The sequence below is a fragment of the Choloepus didactylus genome, chromosome 10, assembly GCF_015220235.1.
Source record: "Choloepus didactylus isolate mChoDid1 chromosome 10, mChoDid1.pri, whole genome shotgun sequence".
In the NCBI taxonomy this organism is placed as follows: Eukaryota; Metazoa; Chordata; class Mammalia; order Pilosa; family Megalonychidae; genus Choloepus; species Choloepus didactylus.
The window spans coordinates 44149549-44169788 of NC_051316.1; the positions used below are offsets into that span (position 1 = coordinate 44149549).

General features: G+C 37.1%; 1 protein-coding gene across 7 annotated transcripts in view; it reads left to right on the plus strand.

The window, feature by feature from the left end:
- The first annotated feature begins 143 nt into the window (after window positions 1-143).
- The window catches only part of ABHD17B (abhydrolase domain containing 17B, depalmitoylase), a 55063-nt gene continuing 34966 nt past the window's right edge, over window positions 144-20240 (plus strand). For 5 of the 7 annotated variants that reach the window (XR_005210618.1, XM_037797164.1, XM_037797167.1 and 2 more), the window contains exon 1: window positions 144-739. The gene's annotated coding sequence lies outside the window, so the exon portion shown is untranslated. The remainder of the gene's footprint in view (window positions 740-20240) is intronic. The other 2 variants (XM_037797165.1, XM_037797168.1) reach the window with 1 other exon arrangement.

The following is a 20240-nucleotide window of genomic DNA, read 5'->3' on the forward strand; positions in this document are numbered from 1 at the left end:
CTTATTGGCTCTTCTTTTCCGCAATCCCCGCCTCCTGCCGAGTCAGCTCAGCCTCTCCCGACCGCGGGAGCGCGACCGACTCCCCAGAGCGGCTTGTGATTGGTGGATGTCGGGTTAGGCTGGGCTCTTACCCACCCCACGCTTGCTAGCAGGCTGGAGCCTTGGTCAGCTTAAGCACCTTCCTCCAGTCAGTGACCAACTCTTGGCATAGTGAAGATACTGCTCGCCCCCTCTGTTCCCTTCCAGCCTCTCTTTCGCTACGAGAGCGAGCCCCGCGGGTGGCAGGCGGAGGAAGAGCAAATAAAGGAGGACTACAGAGAAGAAAAGACCAGGCTGGGTCTGGGTGGTGTCTGCAGTGCCAGAAAGAGGTGGCAGCTGTAGCTGCGACCACGGCCGCGCGGGACGTGAGGCCAGAGAGCAGCCGGCGGCGGCGGCGGCCGCTCCAGCACCTCGCGCCGGGGCCGTTAGTCAGCAGAACGGGACTTCGTGCCGAGGAGCAGGACCCGCACGAGGCGAGACTCCGGAGCGCAAGCCGGGCCCCCTCGGGCGCCGCCGTCCTTCCTGGTCCGGGCGCCAGGGACTGCAGCCGTCGTCCCTCTCCTCGGCCGGGCCCGTCCGCGGGCGGGGAGAGTCGGGCGGCGGCGGGAGCGCGGATCGCGCCCTCTCGAGGACAGAGTGCCGGCAAAGGTTCTCCCGGCCCGTTCTTCCTGGCGCCTCAGCTGCGTCCCCTCAGGTGCAGGTGCGAGGGACAGCGGGGGGCCGGGGCCGCCGGCCGGGCTGGCTCGGGGAGGGGGCGCTAGGCCGGGAGCCGCAGCGCGGGAGGGACGAGCCCGGGCGGGGGGAGGGGAGCGGGAGGCGTCTTTGTTGTTGGCGACTGGGAGCCTCTCGTCACCGGGAAAGGCGGGGAAGCCTCCCGCGATCGGGTCTGTAATTTTGAGAAGATCCTCTGCTGGTTGGTTCAGTGAAGAGGAAAGGCAAAAGGGTCTCAGCGTTCCGACAGACTATAGCAGTCTGGGGAGGGACTGTAAACTAGGAGAAGTCTTGGGTCTTCCTTGCAGGGAAGGGTCTCATTTCACTTCCTTTGCTTTTTTCCCAATGTACAGAAAGATGGGGGGTGAGGTTCACATTCCCATTCCCCTCCCTGGCTCACCGTGAGATTCGCGGGTGCCTGACAGCGTTCTCCTGAATGTCCTCATCTCCGCCTGCCTTGTTTTTAGATTGAATCTGCACCGTGCTTGATGATTTATGAATTTTGGTCGGGCAGTCGTCGAGTTCTTTTTCTTTGAAGGTTGAACTTTATTCTGTTTTAGAACTCGAGGGTAGGCTCATCAGGAATAGCTTCTGGATTGGAAAATTAGAGTTTTTGTCTGAAAAAAATTTAAACCTTGAAACAAGAAAATTCTGTCAAATTGGATTGTACTGTATGGAGGGCTTTTGTGTGGAAGAGAGAATTTAAACCCTAGGTTCTTTTCTTTAAAAAAGGAAAAAATGCATAGCTTTGATCCCTGGCAAAATTCCTGCCAACGCCAGAACGCACACAAGTTTTTTAAACGATTTAAGTCAGTGTGAGGTGGATTTGGTAAGTGAAAGGATGAATAACGGAATACTGAGTGGGTGACCTTTAGATTTTTTCTGTTAGTATATGAAGGGTATTCGTGTTCAATACTTTTTGTAATATATAAAATGCTTGATCATTAGACGATTCATTGTTTGGGTTTTGTGTTTTTTTTTGAGTCTCCAATAAAAGGACTATTGGAGATCTTGTGTCAGCATTTGAAACTGCCTAATTAGTCTGATTAGAAAGTCAGGTGCATGTAATCACATTTATCTGTTTACATTAGCAGGGGGGTTTACAATAGAATGAACTGTTTACATGAAGAGTTTATCCCTTTATATGTTTGTAACATAAACTCAGTTGAATGACATTTGTACTATTTAATCATAGCCAGTATTTTTATGATTATTATGAATGCCTGTGTTCTAATTTGGTACTGCCCAACTTTACTTGTTATATTTTTATTTTGTAAGTAGTAGTAGTGGCATTACTTAAAGAAATATAGTGGAGGTAACCATATTTCAACTTTTCAAAGAAAGAAAATCCCTTTTTTAAGGGATTCTGTTTGGAGATCCAGAAGGAAGTAACTATCACCCTCACACTTACTTCAACCTTTCTTCTGTCTTATTCCAGCATTAGTAAGGTTAATTGGCAAAGATAGGATTAGATTTTTAGCAGTTTAGGCAGTTGTAATTTTGTACCTTGGTGTGCAGTACTCTAATTGATAAGTGACTTGTTTCCTTGAGTATATTTGCCTATTTTGAAATTTGTGTGACATGACAGCTGACAAAGAACTTTCTATTTCCTGTGACAAACAGAATTACCATAAAGCATCTCTGCAGAATAGTTTTTTGTAGCTTAATGAACACAGAAGAGCTAGGCAATTAGTGTCTGCTCCAGGTTCTTGACACTGAATTGTACAACTCCAGGGAAGCTATCCCACGTTTGAGTCAGTTTCTCCATCTGTAACATAGGGGTAATAATGCGTGTGGCCTGCTCACATTATAGATAAATGGCAAACAGTTCCTCTGGTTATGACATTGATTTAAGTTAGATAGTTAGATAAGAATACTTTTTAATGTTCTGCTCTTATTTTGTTTTGGTGTTACAAATTTTAATTTCTTGATGAAGAATTAGTATAAAGAAACATGGTTACATTAACGAGAATTCCTGTCCCTATGCCATCATTTAGAAATTGATAAACTCAAAATTTCTCCCATGTTAAGATTGGTGTTATATTTTTAGAATCAGTGATGACAAGAAAATAGTAAATGACAAATTGACCTGGTTGGTTTATTTACTGGTATATCATTTCTAACATATCCAAGGTCTTGCTCCTAATTTTCAAAAATTACTCCTACCTTTCCTACCCTTTTAACAGCTTCTCACATATATTGCTCCAGTTGCCTTTCAAATCTAGCCTTGCGAGTTAGAAAGTAGTTTTATAACTTTTTTTTTTACAGATGAAACCCACGTAGAGAAGTTAATTGCCTCAAGTTACATAATTAGTAAACAGACCCCAGACTTTTACCTGGGCCTAAATCCTTTGCTTTTTAGCAGTTTTTCCAAAACACCAGTCTTATGTCCAAAAGCTTTTGCCAGTCCACATGAAATGAGAAACAATAAAACCATATAAGTATCAGTGACATACAGTGTAATGAACATCCATGTACTCATCATCCTTCTGCAGAAACAAAACTACAAATGAAAACAAAGCTTCCTTTGTACCTTGAACCCCACTTAAATCCCATTGCCTCTTTTCCCCACTCCCAACCACTAACCCAAAATTGTCATGCATCCTTCCAATCTATTTGTTTATGCTTTACTACATGGTTTATATCCATGAACATTACTTAGTTTTGTTTTGATTGTTTTAAGACTACTTAAAGATAATGTTTGTATCTTTCTGTAGCTTGCTTTTAACAGCTGTCCTACATGATTTGTGTGCACATAAAAGTCTAAGAAGCACTGCTAAAAGAAATACTAGTGGTCACATACTTTTGCACCAATGGGTACTATCTCTGTGAATTGTGAATATAACAGTTATGGATGCAGATTGAGGCAGGTGTGCTTGATTGGCAATTCAAATACTAAGAGTGACACTTGGTGATAAATGATTTCTGATATAGAAAACTGTTCTTAGTAAAGTTTGAACAAAAAGTACAGTCTTCCCTCTTTACACAATGCTTGTATTCTTAAAAATCTTCATCTATGTTAAAACAATATAAAAATATTTTGTTAGATCCTGTATAATTATGACCTTAGTCACGTGCCTCTCCCTCACATGAATGTCTCGCAGAATATTCAAAAGTCATGGGTCATGGGACAGCATACCTTTATGCAAGAAGAGTGCCTGGCATCCCTGATCTCTGTTCAGTAGTGCACCCCCCCCATTCATTATAACAACCAAAAACCCTCACTGAGGACGAATGCCCCGAGGTATGAATCTAATAGTAGATTGCTAGACCTCAGGGTATGAGTGTCTTCAACTTTATTAGATAACTGCCCGTTTTCTCTCCAAAGCGGTTGTACCAGTAATGGATGACAGGATCTGTTTTTCTATGTTCCAAATACTTCTGACTTCTTAAATTTTTCAGTCTTAAAAAGTTGAAATAGTACATCAGTTTAGCTTTAATTTGAATCGCCCCAATGACTTGTGTTGGTCAAGAATACTTTCACTTATTTGGCCATTCATGTGTCTTTTCTGTGAATTGCCTATGTGGTTTTTCTAGGAGATTACCTTTTTCTTATCAATTTGTAAATGCTTTTTATATACTTTAAAACCCTTGGTAGACTTTAGAAATACCTTCTTCCAATCTTTACCATGCCTTTTCACTTTAAATATGTTATCTTTTAACTTTAATATCAAATTTATCTTCTGTGATTTGTGTTTTTTCTTGTTTAAAAAAGTCTTGCTCTCCTGGGGTTATAAAGATTTCTTTAACTTTTCTTCTAAAAGTTTTGCTTTTACATTTGGATCTTTAGTTCACGAAGGTGTTTGTGAATCTAAACTTCATAAGAACGACTGTCCTTTATATTGAAATTGTCATTTTTTATTTTAATATGCTCGGATGAAATTATGATAGTAGGTTGTATTTAATTTTTAATATTCCCTTAATGCAAAATTAAAATTTGACAACTGTCATTTCAACATTTTTTTTTTTAATAGAACTTGTTTTTTAAATCCATAATGTTTGAAAACTGCTTTGGAGTAGTCTGGTTCCTAGGTTTCATCTGTGCTTCACGTTCAGTCTATAAAGTATCTTAGAAAGTGAGCAGGCACTCTTCAAATATTGATTATTGATCAGCCTCTGCATCCTCCATGTTTCAGTTGGCTTTACATGTTTTTTTCATCACTTTTTCTGGCTAGAATGTTTTTAGTGATATTTTTGATACTTCTTAAGTAATTTTTAGTATTTTAGTGATAACTTTTTTTTAGCAGAATAGAATTTCAGACTAAAAAATATTCAGATGTAAATCTGGTTTAGTTATAGGGCTTATTTTTATCTTCCCAGGACTTAAAAGTGAGAATAGTTAAACTTGCATACAGCTAAAGAGAAGGGAGAAAGGAAAAATGTGCCAACGTCTACTGTGTACCATTCACAATTCTAGTAACTGGGGTACATCAGTGAACAAAATAAGCAAAGACCATCACCTTCCTAGAGCTTGCTGCCTAGCAAGGAACCATGGGCAAAATTCACAATAAATAAAATATCCACTATGTTAGAGAGTAGTAAATACTTTGGAATAAAAGAGAAAGTAGAGAAGGGTAAAGGAAATTAAAGGAGGCAGTTTTTCCTATTACACAGGATGGTCAGGGCTGGGCTTATTGAGAGAAGGTAAGAAACAACAGAGATAATGAATTCAGTGAGGGTTTTAAATCCCGGTAGAGTGGATAGAATGTAGTCTTTAAATTAAACCTGCATCCTTTGCTTTCCCACTTATAAATTGGATGAAATTCAGACAAGTTGGTTAACTTAACATGAAGCTAATTATGTATATCATTTGATAAGTGTTTATTTCACCCATTCTAAATATTGATGAAAAGAAACAGTGCATTATATATTTCATCAATATATAGTTACTTGTAGACTATCTTTCAACCTTTTTAAATTTGAAAATAACATGCAGATTTGTTGAGGAAGTGTTTTGTATTTATAGTGTCTTTATGTTAGAGCTTCAACTTGTATTATAGGTATTAGCTCATTAATCACTACTCATCATCGTGGTGATGTAGGCATTGACTATGTATCACCTTGCACTTGGAGGAATTGAAGCTGCTAAATCACATAAAGTAGCACAAAGTCAAGGAGAATTTGGATCAAATCTGATTATATTTGATTATGTTTTTTTCCCTTTCCTGGTTTTTTTTTCCTTCAGCAATATTGGTAAAATTGATTCTGTTTAAAAGTATAAAAACATGTAGCTTATGTTACATTGTTAAATCACAGTCTTTGGAAATCATTAGGAAACAGGCAGTTAATATTTTAGTTATGACTTTTCAGTTTCCTCCCATGAACCTTCTCATTCAGTGGTTAAAGAGGTGATATTAGAATTGACAATAAGTTTTAGAGGTCTTTACCCTTAAAAATACATACAGCTCAAGAAGTATTTTTTATTATGGCTGGATTAGAGTACTTAAGATTTGTTTTGAGGTTGTAGTCAGATTAAAAGAATGTGATTAAGAAAATAAGTATATGTTTAATGTGGGTTAGATTGAAGAAGAGAGGGGATTGAAATAATTTTATTAAAACTTGGTGTAGCTTTTTAGGTTTTAATGTGTTGGAATAGCTAGAAGTAAATACCTGAAACTACCAAACTCCAACCCAGTAGCCTTGACTCTTGAAGACGATTGTATAACAATGTATATTATAAGGGGTGACAGTGTGATTGTGAGAACCCTGTGGATCACACTCCCTTTATCCAGTGTATGGATGGATGAGTAGAAAAATGGGGACAAAAACTAAATGAAAAATAGGGTGGGGTGGGGGGGTATGATTTGGGTGTTCTTTTTCATTTTTATTTTTTATTCTTACTCTGATTCTGGTATAAGGAAAATGTTCAAAAATAGATTGGTGTGATGAGTGCACAACTATATGATGGTGCTGTGAACAGCTGATTGATGTAATAAGCTTTTCCAAAAAGTGCCATCTGCAGACTATGCAGAGAGTGGCCTCGATATTTTGTTTCTGATTAGAATCCTGCTTTGTGTACTGATAAGTTTTTCACCCTAGCTCTGCCATCCTCACCCTCAGAAGTAAAAATTTTCTCTGCACATCAAAGAAAATAATGCCATTCAGTAACTTGTGTTGGCAAGTCTATATCTGAAGCACTACAGTTTACATTTTGTTCAGAGCTTTTTAGCAGAGCTCAGTGTCTCTTTTATTAAGTAAAGATTTAGGGCAGTAAGGGCAATAGTGAGGAGGGTTTCTTGTTTTTTTTTTTTTTTTTTGTAACGTGTAAAGTGTATTCTGATGTAAACCCCTGGGGGTAGTGCCTTTCTTTTTTTTATTTGTCAGAATCCATAAGAAAAGACTTTGCATTAAGACTTAATACATGTATATGCACATACACAAAAACAAAAGTTATACCAAAGAGATTATCTAAATCAGGCAGCATGGGCATGGCTCAGGGTAGAATTTTGCCAAGAAAAGAAGTAAAGCTTTAACAGAGACTGATACAGGAACCTGTGAAAGTTAATGTTTTATTTATTTGTAGGGGGTGGGTGAGTTGGGGAGGATTTTACCAACAGAGAAGGAACAATATATAGAAGCAATTAACAAACGTCCCTTATTGAGAAACAGCATCTTCAGTAGAATGAATGAATGGTGAAGTGCATAGAAATAAGGCTAGAGGCCGGAAAGGGGGAGGCGGGGGTTTGTGTATGGCATGCTAAGGAATTTAGATTTATTCAAAACGGTTTATAAGGGCCATTAAAAATTTTTAAACAAGAAAGTGACATCACCTTGCTGTAGTGTGTGGAGTAGGGGTTTGAGGGGTATGAAATAGATATTGGTGAGTGAATTTGTAGTCTTAAATGAAGACTAGCTGAGCAGATGTGGCTGGGGGGATGGAGAGAAATGTATAGGAGATAGGCCTTAAATGAATGAGAAGAATAAAGAGGGGAATATTTGGGGTCTAAAGCTTAAGGGGGAAAGGTCTGTGCTAGAGATTTAGATTTGGGCCTCAGTGTATAAGTGGTAGTTAAAGTCTTGGGTATGGGTAAGAGAAAAAGGTAAGAGGAAGACAGAGTACTAACAAAGTGGTCCTTAAAGCTCTGGGTTTGGGTGAGAAAAAAAGAGAATGACAAAAGGACAATCTGAGAAAATAACTTTGAATAGACCATCAGAAAAACCAAGTTTGGAGATTAGTTTCAGGAAGGAAAGAATGTGTAGTCATCATGTAAATTGAAGAGTAAAAAAATATCTATTGTACATTATAAGAGGCTGTCAGTGATTCTAAACAGATAAGTTAATGATGTTAGATCACATTCATTTGGGGCCTTATGGAGACAATATTGGGATGTGAGAAGTAAAGAAGCTTGATTCTCAAGAACACTCAGATGGTAGTTAGAATCTAGATATGGATACACATAGAGGAGAGTCTTGAATATGTTTATACACCGAAAGGATGGAACCAGCAATGTGGGAAAGGCTGAAGATACTAAAAAGAGTGGGAATAACTGATTAGGTGGGTCATTGAAGATGCTAGAGATAAGGAACCCTCAGAATAAGCATGGAGGGATTATCATCATGAGGGAAAAGGGGATCAGGATTTAATTAGCTGACTTTTAGGGCCCGGAAAGATATTATTAAATACATACCTGTTCCAAGTTAAACAATATATTTTTGTTCATTTAGTATGCCAAGAATTTAATTCTTCTTTCAACTCTCCAGAGTTTACAGATGAGACAGTTGAGGCTAAGAGAAATACTTTGCCTCAAGCCATAGGTGTACTACAAAATGCTGTGATTTGAATGCATTTGTGTCTAGTTCCTAAGCCCAGTAGGAATAAAATTTTTATTTCATAGAATCAGTTAAATTTCACAATAAATAAGAGGCTACCAATTTTAGGTTTTGCCCAGTAAAATCAGTTCAAAAAAATAAAACCTAATGCCTACTATCAGTTTTATTTTATTTTTTTTTTTACAAAGAAAATACGTTTTCACACTAGAAAAGTAGGAAGAACATGTCAGAATAGAAGGCAGCAATTTAAATTAAATTTATTATATACACTACATTTGTCCTTAGCTTTTCTCATTTTGCCAAAGAATGGTAAAAATTTTATGACAGACCAGCACCAGTCCTAGAACCATCCTTGCCAGGAAATAAACATGAACTAACTTTATATGCAAAAATATAGTACAGTATTACATCTTATAACAGCTTCAGGTATTGTGTTCAATTGAACTAAAAATTGTATTTTTCTCATTTTAGAAATTTCTTTTATGTCTTCTTGCTGTAAATTGATTTCTACAAGTTTTGCTTATTACCAAACTTCTAAGAAATTAATAATTAACAGGAGCACCTCTGAGAAATATATAGCACTAACTCATGAACTATTTTTTCTCGTTAATGTAGATACTTTGGTTATTGTTTCTTATGGCTTAAGAAATTGCTGAATGCCACTGTAAATATTTTCAGAAATAAGAAATCAGCTTGCTGTAACAGTATTTTTGTATCACTGCTTACTATCCTGCCCTCTCCTTGTTTTGGACTATTTATGCTACATGCTTAAACACATTTGCTTATTAACCAACCCTAACAGTACATCTTTAACCTACATGTGTAACTCATTGTTTTAGAGTTCCTACTTAGGAAGGACTGAGCTAGCTCCATGTTCTGTTTAATTCTGAAGCTGTGCTTATGCTTGTGGAAGGTAACGAGACTAATACAGGAAAAATCAATATTCAAGGGCTTACAGCCACCATTATTGGCAACATTCACCTTCACTAAGTCCTGGAGAATGTGGAGATCGTTACTAGAGCATGTACTAGTATCTTTGATGTTGGTGTTGAAGTGGAAAAGGGAAGAACTTGGGTTCTTGCCATCTGAGAATCGCAGACTGGATGTTCTACTTGCAGGTTTGAGAGAGGAAAAGCTCCTCCAGCTGAAGGTCTGCAGCAACTGCAATTGACCACCCTGACTTAAAAAACAAGGCAAGCCCTTTTGAAGGCAAAATTGCTACTTTTATGAGGTTGTTAGGTTATTAATTGATACCTTATCACCCAGGGACATGCTGTACCTGGGGCTACAGAAGCAAATCACTGGCTTATTTTAAATAGCTCTAGTCAGTTCAAAATGAATGCTTCAAGGATGTAAAGTATTCCCAATAGCACACATTTCAAGAAGCATATTACATCATCTCAAAACAAACTCTCAAACATGAGATAATGTTCAGTTTTTGCCAATATAAAGTTTAAATTACCATAAAATAATTCATGATTCACAGGCTGTCTAAAATACCTCCCAAATTAATTATTTGGGAAGAATGTCAACACTTTTGTTTTTGTTTTTTGGGGCCACCATCCAAATGACCCTTTAGGAAAAGAGATTTTCCAGCTTTGTCAGGTAGTGCTCATGATATGAGCTATTACAGCTTTCTAATCAAGAAATTGATTTGTTATGTTGCAAGCAATGGGCATTAAACAGGTAAAGCATATTTCCAGTTAACAAATTGAAGGTTATACATGTGGTAATTATCCTCAACTTAATGGTCTGTTGATTAAACTGTCTTTCATAGGGATTTTAGGATTTGTCTTTTTTTAAATGCATAGAATCCAATATAAACAGAAACATGATTTGTTAATTATCCCAGTTTACAGAGAGATTCAAGCCATAAATTATGTATATTAGTGTTGTGAATCCTGGTTGACAAGTTCTTGTTTTCTTTACCCTTTTAGTTAATAAATTATTGATCAGGTGCTGCTATATAATACTATCAAACAAAACACACTTGCTTGGTGAGCCTGTTGAGTCTGGTGAAGACAATAGGCATTCATCAAGTAAGCACAGAGATGAATACATGGCCTGTATGACAGTTTTCAACTATAAAGGCAGAGGTCTGGGTGCTGTGAGAAAAAGTAACCTAATTTGGATTTGGGGATCATTAGGTCTCTGAAAAAGTGGCATTTGAGAACAGAATAGTGAGAGATCAGACAGGGCACAAAGCATCTATGAAACTCTGATGTGGAAATAGTTCAGGCTATTAAGAAACCAAAAAGTTGTTGCATGAGACTGGAGAGTATCAAGATAACATTGGAGGGGTAAGCAAAGACCAGATCATGCAAGGCCTTAACGAACCTGTGAAGACGTTTGATTTTATTACATGTACCAACAGAAGCAGAGTTCTCAAGCAGATCACCTTGTAGGCTCCTATGTAAAACAGAAATTGCAATAGATTAGGAGGATATATGAATGGAAGAAATTCACATTTCCTCTCACATACGTTTCCATTTGTTTGTTTGCCTACACATTTTGAGTTGCTCCTTTGTTGTCTTACTCTATATAAACCCTGGTCAATCCTTTTATTTCGAAAATCCAGGAACTAATACAAAAGGGTAGAAAAGGCAAGCTCAGTAAATGCAGAGAATTGCACTTTTCATCTAGAATTAGGGATTATAAAAATTGAATGACTTTGCAGTTGAATTGCCCTCCTTTTGGTTTTAGAATTTTAAGATACTGAGGCTAATGAAAATTCTGCCTATTCGATACATTTTGACTTGTTTTTAGTAATGCTTCCTCAGGTTTTACTTTTTTCTCCTTTAAATGCCTTATTTAGATGTTTTTTATGTATTCTCAGTATTCTTGCTGGAATAATAAAGTGTTCTTGCTGGAAAAATCTAACTCTCATTTACTTTTGTCTTTAACATTAAAATGAGACAGCTGGAGACGGAAGCGCTCATTTTAAATAGAATTCCAGCTTGAACTTAAGTTGCCTAATTCCTGGGCTGGTGCTCTTTCCACTGTTCCTTTATTTTATAAAAATAAGGTATTATGCAGTAAAACTTCTTCAAAAGGTATAAATTGTATACAATGCAAGAAAATTACCAGGGAAGTTTAATTCTTTGGTAATTTGGCATGTCTGTGTCATCCACGCTTAAAGTGATATGCTTTTAGTAACCCAGTGGGATAACATTTGGAATGATGAAATGGATCACCCATCTTAAATGTTTTCTTTATTCCTCATCCCAACCATTTACACTAGAGATTGCCTAGACATGTGGATTCCCAAAAACTAAAAAGCTCAGCCTATCAGATTTTCTCCAGGTCGCTTATCTAAGTCATCAGCACAATCAAATTTCAAGGTTAATCCAAGTCAGTTTAGGCTTGCGTGGTAGCCTAAAATGACTATCTTCTTCTATCTGCCCCATGCTTAAAGATCTACAGTGACTTTCTGTTGCTTACTTTATTGACCATAGATTTGTTTTGAGGTCCTCAGTTGTCGAATCCCACTCCCAATACTTTTTCCTCTTTTCCACTAGGCACCCTTTGCTGTAGTTCTTTCTCACTATCATACTTTACATGTGTTACTCTCCGAACCTAAGGTTTTTTCCCTCTGCTTTTGTAAATCACATCTAACTCTCAAATTCTAACTCCTTCACAATGTCTTTCTAATTAGTTAGCTCCACTGTCTTCTCATTTCTGAAGTGTAAAATCTACCCTATGTTGCAGAACTCTTAATTTTTTGTAGGCTGGAAAGACCCTGTGGAGTATTAATTTGCTAATAGTAAATTATTTACTAATTCACTCTAATATGTTTAAAACATTGATTACCAATTTACAAAAGAACACATGATTTAGAAGTAAGAGACTTTAGGGAGCACTAAACTAGTTAGTTTTCATTTCCAAATGAGGAAACAGAAAGAGTGGTTAAATGATTTGTCCAGGGTCTTGAGGAAGATCCTGTCTGTTAAATGTTGCTCTTACTTTTTTTAATTAAGCTCATAACCTTTTCTTGTTTGAAATGATTATTTTACTTCTTGTTAGCATCCTGAAGAAAATGTGCACAAAAGGCAAGATTTCCATGTTTAAAGAAATATTTGTAAAATGTTGACGTTCAGGCCAGGAAAGTTATTAAGCACAAGTGACAAGTGTTTGCTATACATTTTCTAGTGGTAGTGGTTTTTCTTTAAACCCTTACTTACAGATGAGTATGTTAATGGACAGCAGCTGGCAGCCAGAGGAAAAGGAAGTGGTCAGGATGACAGTTTGGGTAGACAAACCAAAAAGGCCATATTAGTAAGGATTGGCTGGTATTTTACACAATCTATGCAAAGAGGGTTAATGACTCTTATTACAGAATGTTATATTGTGATCACACAAATACCTTAATCCCTCTGTATCTCCTAAAAAGGTATTTTGTAACAGAGAAGGAAAAATACTTTTATGCTGTTTATCATGCAGTTCTTGTGATTCTGCTGTCCCAATGCTTGATAAACATACTTCTTTCTAGATAATATATAAGCAATTGAAATTGTACTCTGGGGGTTTCAGTTTTTTTCTATTATCCTTAGGCAGATTAATATCTGGTCTACTTCTCCGCAGTGCTTTAATTTACTAAATGGTAGAGTAGAACTGCATTTAAATAGCCTAAATTTCACTCCTCCTCTAAAAATAACATTTTTATCCTAGCATATGGAAGAGCCTGTTGTTTTGAAAATTAATATTTAATACTTATATGCAAATTTGACCCACTTGCATTTTCAGTCTATTATTTAAAGAATGTCACCATAAGAAGGGAAGCAGTTGAATTTTTTTTTTTCTTTTCCTTTCAAAAAGAAGTCTCTAAACACAAGGCTAAATTAGAAAATAAAAGCTAAAGAAACCAAGGATTAGAGCCTGGATTCATTTAATGAAGGGAAAGCTCAAGAATCCAAAGAACATTTAGAAAGGGATAAAATATTACTTACATAATTACTGCCTCAACAGTCCATTCTATTTAAACACTGACCCTGATTAGTTTTTCTTAGCTACATTATATTTATAAAAATTACAAAGCCTTTATGCTAGAATGAAGTTCAAGTGTCATCTAACCCACTTATTTAGATATTTAGACATGAAGAAGAAATAACTTACCGAATATCTCAGAGGTAGCTAGCGTCAGAATTGGGACCAGAATCCAGAGAATCTAATTCATGGGCCAAGGTTCTTTACATAATATTACACCAGTTACTGAAATTCAAGAAAAAGACTGAGAATGAAATCTGATAAATTATTAGGTCAAGACAATAGTGGTTGTTTATATTCCTATGTGCTCTTCTAATTTTTAAAATAACTTGAGTTTGAGCATTTCTTCTTCCTTGGTTGTGGAAAGGGATACATGATTTTCTTTAGCCTCTGATATTGGGATAGCGTCAGTTTTTTTTTTTTTTTTTTTTAATAATTGTGCATTGAGTTGTTTTTTTTTTTTTGTGATTTTTTTTTAATCATCATTTTATTGAGATATATTCACATACCACGCAGTCATACAAAACAAATTGTACTTTCGATTGTTTACAGTACCATTACATAGTTGTACATTCATCACCTAAATCAATCCCTGACACCTTCATTAGCACACACACAAAAATAACAAGAATAATAATTAGAGTGAAAAAGAGCAATTGAAGTAAAAAAGAACACTAGGTACCTTTGTCTGTTTGTTTGCTTCCCCTACTTTTCTACACATCCATCCATAAACTAGACAAAGTGGAGTTTGGTCCTTATGGCATTCCCAATCCCACTGTCACCCCTCATAAGCTACATTTTTATACAACTGTCTTCGAGATTCATGGGTTCTGGGTTGTAGTTTAATAGTTTCAGGTATCCACCACCAGCTACCCCAATTCTTTAGAACCTAAAAAAGGTTGTCTAAAGTGTGCGTAAGAGTGCCCACCAGAGTGATCTCTCGGCTCGTTTTGGAATCTCTCTGCCACTGAAGCTTATTTCATTTCCTTTCACATCCCCCTTTTGGTCAAGAAGATGTTCTCCATCCCACGATGCCGGGTCTACATTCCTCCCCGGGAGTCATATTCCACGTTGCCAGGGAGATTCACTTCCCTGGGTGTCTGATCCCACGTAGGGGGGAGGGCAGTGATTTCACCTTTCAAGTTGGCTTAGCCAGAGAGAGAGGGCCACATCTGAGCAACAAAGAGGCATTCAGGAGGAGACTCTTAGGCACAACCACAGGGAGGCCTAGCCTCTCCTTTGCAGCAACCGTCTTCCCAAGGGTAAAACTTATGGTAGAGGGCTCAACCCATCAAACCACCAGTCCCCTATGTCTGTGGTCATGTTAGCAACCATGGAGGTGGGGTAGGCGAATACCCCTGCATTCTCCACAGGCTCCTCAAGGGGGCACTACATCTTTTTTTTTTTTTTTCCTTGTTTGTCTTTTTTCTTTTTTTTTTTTTTTTAACTTTCCCTTCTTTTTTCAAATCAACTGTATGAAAAAAAAAGTTAAAAAGAAAACAAACATACAATAAAAGAACATTTCAAAGAGACCATAGCAAGGGAGTAAGAAAAAGACAACTAACCTAAGATAACTGCTTAACTTCCAACATGTTCCTACTTTACCCCAAGAAAGTTACATAATATAGCAACATTTCAGTGAACTTGTTCCTACTACATCCATCAGAAATTAACAGACCATAGTCATTTCTGGGCATCCCCAGAACGTTAAATAGCTTATCTGTTCTTCTTGGATTATTGTTCCCCCTTCCTTAATTGCTCTCTACTGCTAGTTCCCCTACATTCTACATTATAAACCATTTGTTTTACATTTTTCAAAGTTCACATTAGTGGTAGCATATAATATTTCTCTTTTTGTGCCTGGCTTATTTTGCTCAGCATTATGTCTTCAAGGTTCATCCATGTTGTCATATGTTTCACCAGATCGTTCCTTCTTACTGCCGCGTAGTATTCCATCGTGTGTATATACCACATTTTATTTATCCACTCATCTGTTGAAGGACATTTGGGTTGTTTCCATCTCTTGGCAATTGTGAATAATGCTGCTATGAACATTGGCGTGCAGATATCTGTTCGTGTCACTGCTTTCCGATCTTCCGGGTATATACCGAGAAGTGCAATCGCTGGATCGAATGGTAACTCTATATCTAGTTTTCTAAGGAACTGCCAGACTGACTTCCAGAGTGGCTGAACCATTATATAGTCCCACCAACAATGAATAAGAGTTCCAATTTCTCCACATCCCCTCCAGCATTTGTAGTTTCCTGTTTGTTTAATGGCAGCCATTCTAACCGGTGTTAGATGGTATCTCATTGTGGTCTTAATTTGCATCTCTCTAATAGCTAGTGAAACTGAACATTTTTTCATGTGTTTCTTGGCCATTTGTATTTCCTCTTCAGAGAACTGTCTTTTCATATCTTTTGCCCATTTTATAATTGGGCTGTCTGTACTATTGTCATTGAGTTGTAGGATTTCTTTGTATATGCAAGATATCAGTCTTTTGTCAGATACATGGTTTCCAAAAATTTTTTCCCATTGAGTTGGCTGCCTCTTTACCTTTTTGAGAAATTCCTTTGAGGTGCAGAAACTTCTAAGCTTGAGGAGTTCCCATTTATCTATTTTCTCTTTTGTTGCTTGTGCTTTGGGTGTAAAGTCTAGGAAGTGGCCTCCTAATACAAGGTCTTGAAGATGTTTTCCTACATTATCTTCTAGCAGTTTTATGGTACTTTCTTTTATATTGAGATCTTTGGTCCATTTTGAGTTAATTTTTGTGTAGGGGGTGAGGTAGGGGTCCTCTTTCATTCTTTTGGATATGGATATCCAACTCTCCCAGCCCCATTTGTTGAAAAGACCATTATGGCTCAGTTTGGTGACTTTGGGGGCCTTATCAAAGATCAGTCGGCCATAGATCTGAGGGTCTATCTCTGAATTCTCAATTAGATTCCATTGATCTATATGTCTATCTTTGTGCCAGTACCATGCTGTTTTGGCAACTGTGGCTTTATAATAAGCTTCAAAGTCAGGGAGTGTAAGTCCTCCCACTTCGTTTTTCTTTTTTAGAGTGTCTTTAGCAATTCGAGGCATCTTCCCTTTCCAAATAAATTTGATAACTAGCTTTTCCAAGTCTGCAAAGTAGGTTGTTGGGATTTTGATTGGGATTGCATTGAATCTGTAGATGAGTTTGGGTAGAATTGACATCTTAATGACATTTAGCCTTCCTATCCATGAACATGGAATATTTTTCCATCTTTTAAGGTCCCCTTCTATTTCTTTTAGTAGAGTTATGTAGTTTTCTTTGTATAGGTCTTTTACATCTTTGGTTAAGTTGATTCCTAGGTACTTGATTTTTTTAGTTGCTATTGAAAATGGTATCTTTTTCTTGAGTGTCTCTTCAGTTTGTTCATTTCTAGCATATAGAAACATTACTGACTTATGTGCATTAATCTTGTATCCCGCTACTTTGCTAAATTTGTTTATTAGCTCTAGTAGCTGTATCGTTGATTTCTCAGGGTTTTCTAGATATAAGATCATATCATCTGCAAACAATGACAGTTTTACTTCTTCTTTTCCAATTTGGATGCCTTTTATTTCTTTGTCTTGCCGGATTGCCCTGGCTAGCACTTCCAGCACAATGTTGAATAACAGTGGTGACAGCGGGCATCCTTGTCTTGTTCCTGATCTTAGAGGGAAGGCTTTCAGTCTCTCACCATTGAGTACTATGCTGGCTGTGGGTTTTTCATATATGCTCTTTATCATGTTGAGGAAGTTTCCTTCAATTCCTACCTTTTGAAGTGTTTTTATCAAAAAGGGATGTTGGATTTTGTCAAATGCTTTTTCAGCATCTATTGAGATGATCAATTGATTTTTCCCTTTTGAGTTTTTAATGTGTTGTAATACATTGATTGTTTTTCTTATGTTGAACCATCCTTGCATGCCTGGAATGAACCCCACTTGGTCATGGTGTATGATTTTTTTAATGTGTCTTTGGATTCGATTTGCAAGTATTTTGTTGAGGATTTTTGCATCTATATTCATTAGGGAGATTGGCCGGTAGTTTTCCTTTTTTGTAGCATCTTTGCCTGGTTTTGGTATTAGATTGATGTTAGCTTCATAAAATGAGTTAGGTAGTGTTCCATTTTTTTCAATGTTTTGAAAGAGTTTGAGAAAGATTGGTGTCAGTTCTTTCTGGAAAGTTTGGTAGAATTCCCCTGTGAAGCCATCTGGCCCTGGGCATTTATTTGTGGGAAGATTTTTGATGACTGATTGGATCTCTTTGCTTGTGATGGGTTGGTTGAGGTCTTCTATTTCTTCTCTGGTCAGTCTAGGTTGTTCATATGTTTCCAGGAAATTGTCCATTTCTTCTACATTATCCAGTTTGTTGCCATACAGTTGTTCATAATATCCTCTTATAATTTTTTTAATTTCTTCAGGATCTGCAGTTATGTCACCTTTTTCATTCATTATTTTGTTTATATGGGTCTTCTCTCTTTTTGATTTTGTCAGTCTAGCTAGGGGCTTGTCAATCTTGTTGATCTTCTCAAAGAACCAACTTTTGGTGGTATTTATCCTTTCTATTGTTTTTTTGTTCTCTATGTCATTTATTTCTGCTTTAATCCTTGTTATTTCTTTTCTTGTACTTGGTTTAGGATTGGTTTGCTGTTCATTTTCTAGCTTCTTCAGTTGATCCATTAGTTCTTTGATTTTGGCTCTTTCTTCCTTTTTAATATATGCGTTTAGTGCTATAAATTTCCCCCTTAGCACTGCTTTTGCTGCATCCCATAGGTTTTGGTATGTTGTGTTCTCATTTTCATTCGTCTCTATATATTTAGCAATTTCTCTTGCTATTTCTTCTTTAACCCACTGATTGTTTAGGAGTGTGTTGTTTAACCTCCAGGTATTTGTGAATTTTCTAAGTCTCTGATGGTTATTGACTTCTAATTGTATTCCATTGTGGTCAGAGAAGGTGCTTTGAATAATTTCAATCTTTTTAAATTTATTGAGGCTTGTTTTATGTCCCAGCATATGATCTATTCTGGAGAAAGTTCCGTGAGCACTAGAAAAGTATGTGTATCCTGGTGATTTGGGATGTAATGTCCTGTAGATGTCTGTTAAATCTAATTCATTTATCAGATTGTTTAGGTTTTCAATTTCCTTATTGGTCTTCTGTCTGGTTGATCTATCTATAGGAGAGAGTGATGTGTTGAAGTCTCCCACAATTATTGTGGAAACATCAGTTGCTTCCTTTAGTTTTGCCAATGTTTCTCTCATGTATTTTGTGGCACCTTGATTGGGTGCATAGACATTTACGATTGTTATTTCTTCTTGCTGAATTGCCCCTTTTATTAGTATGTAGTGGCCTTCTTTGTCTCTCAAAACATCCCTGCATTTGAAGTCTATTTTATCTGAGATTAATATTGCTACACCTGCTTTCTTTTGGCTGTAGCTTGCATGAAATATTTTTTTCCATCCTTTCACTTTCAGTTTCTTTGTGTCCCTGTGTCTAAGATGAGTCTCTTGTATGCAACATATTGATGGTTCATTTTTTTTGATCCATTCTGCGAATCTATATCTTTTAATTGGGGAGTTTAATCCATTTACATTCAACGTTAAAACCGTGAAGGCATTTCTTGAATCGGCCATCTTATCCTTTGGATTATGTTTGCCATATTTTTCCCTCTCTCTATTAATATCCTTTATTGTACCCATACCGAATCTCTTTAGTACTGAACCTTTCTCCAAGTCTCTCTGTCCTGTCTTTGTTTCTCTGTCTGTAGGGCTCCCTTTAGTATCTCCAGTAGGGCAGGTCTCTTGTTAGCAAATTCTCTCAGCATTTCTTTGTCTGTGAAAAATTTAAGCTCTCCCTCAAATTTGAAGGAGAGCTTTGCTGGATAAAGTATTCTTGGCTGGAAATTCCTCTCACTCAGAATTTTAAATATATCGTTCCACTGCCTTCTTGCCTCCATGGTGGCTGCTGAGTAGTCACTACTTAGTCTTATGCTGTTTCCTTTGTATGTGGTGAATTGCTTTTCTCTTGCTGCTTTCAGAACTTGCTCCTTCTCTTCTATGTTTGACAGTGTGATCAGTATATGTCTCGGAGTGGGTTTTTTTGGATTTATTCTATTTGGAGTTCGCTGAGCATTTATGATTTGTGTATTTATGTTGTTTAGAAGATTTGGGAAGTTTTCCCCAACAATTTCTTTGAATACTCTTCCTAGACCTTTACCCTTTTCTTCCCCTTCTGGGACACCAATGAGTCTTATATTCGGACGTTTCATATTATCTATCATATCCCTGAGGTCCATTTCGAGTTTTTCAATTTTTTTCCCCATTCTTTCTTTTATGCTTTCATTTTCCATTCTGTCATCTTCCAGGTCACTGATTCGTTGTTCAACTTCCTCTAGTCTTGTACTATGAGTGTCCAGAATCTTTTTAATTTGGTCAACAGTTTCTTTAATTTCCATAAGATCATCCATTTTTTTATTTAGTCTTGCAATGTCTTCTTTATGCTCTTCTAGGGTCTTCTTGATTTCCTTCATATCCCGTACTATGGTCTCATTGTTCATCTTTAGTTCTTTGAGTAGCTGCTCTAGGTGTGTCTCTTCTGGTCTTTTGATTTGGGTGCTTGGGCTTGGGTTATCCATATCGTCTGGTTTTTTCATATGCTTTATAATTTTCTGTTGTTTTTGGCCTCGTGGCATTTGCTGACCTTGATAGGGTTCTTTTAGGGTTTGTAGACC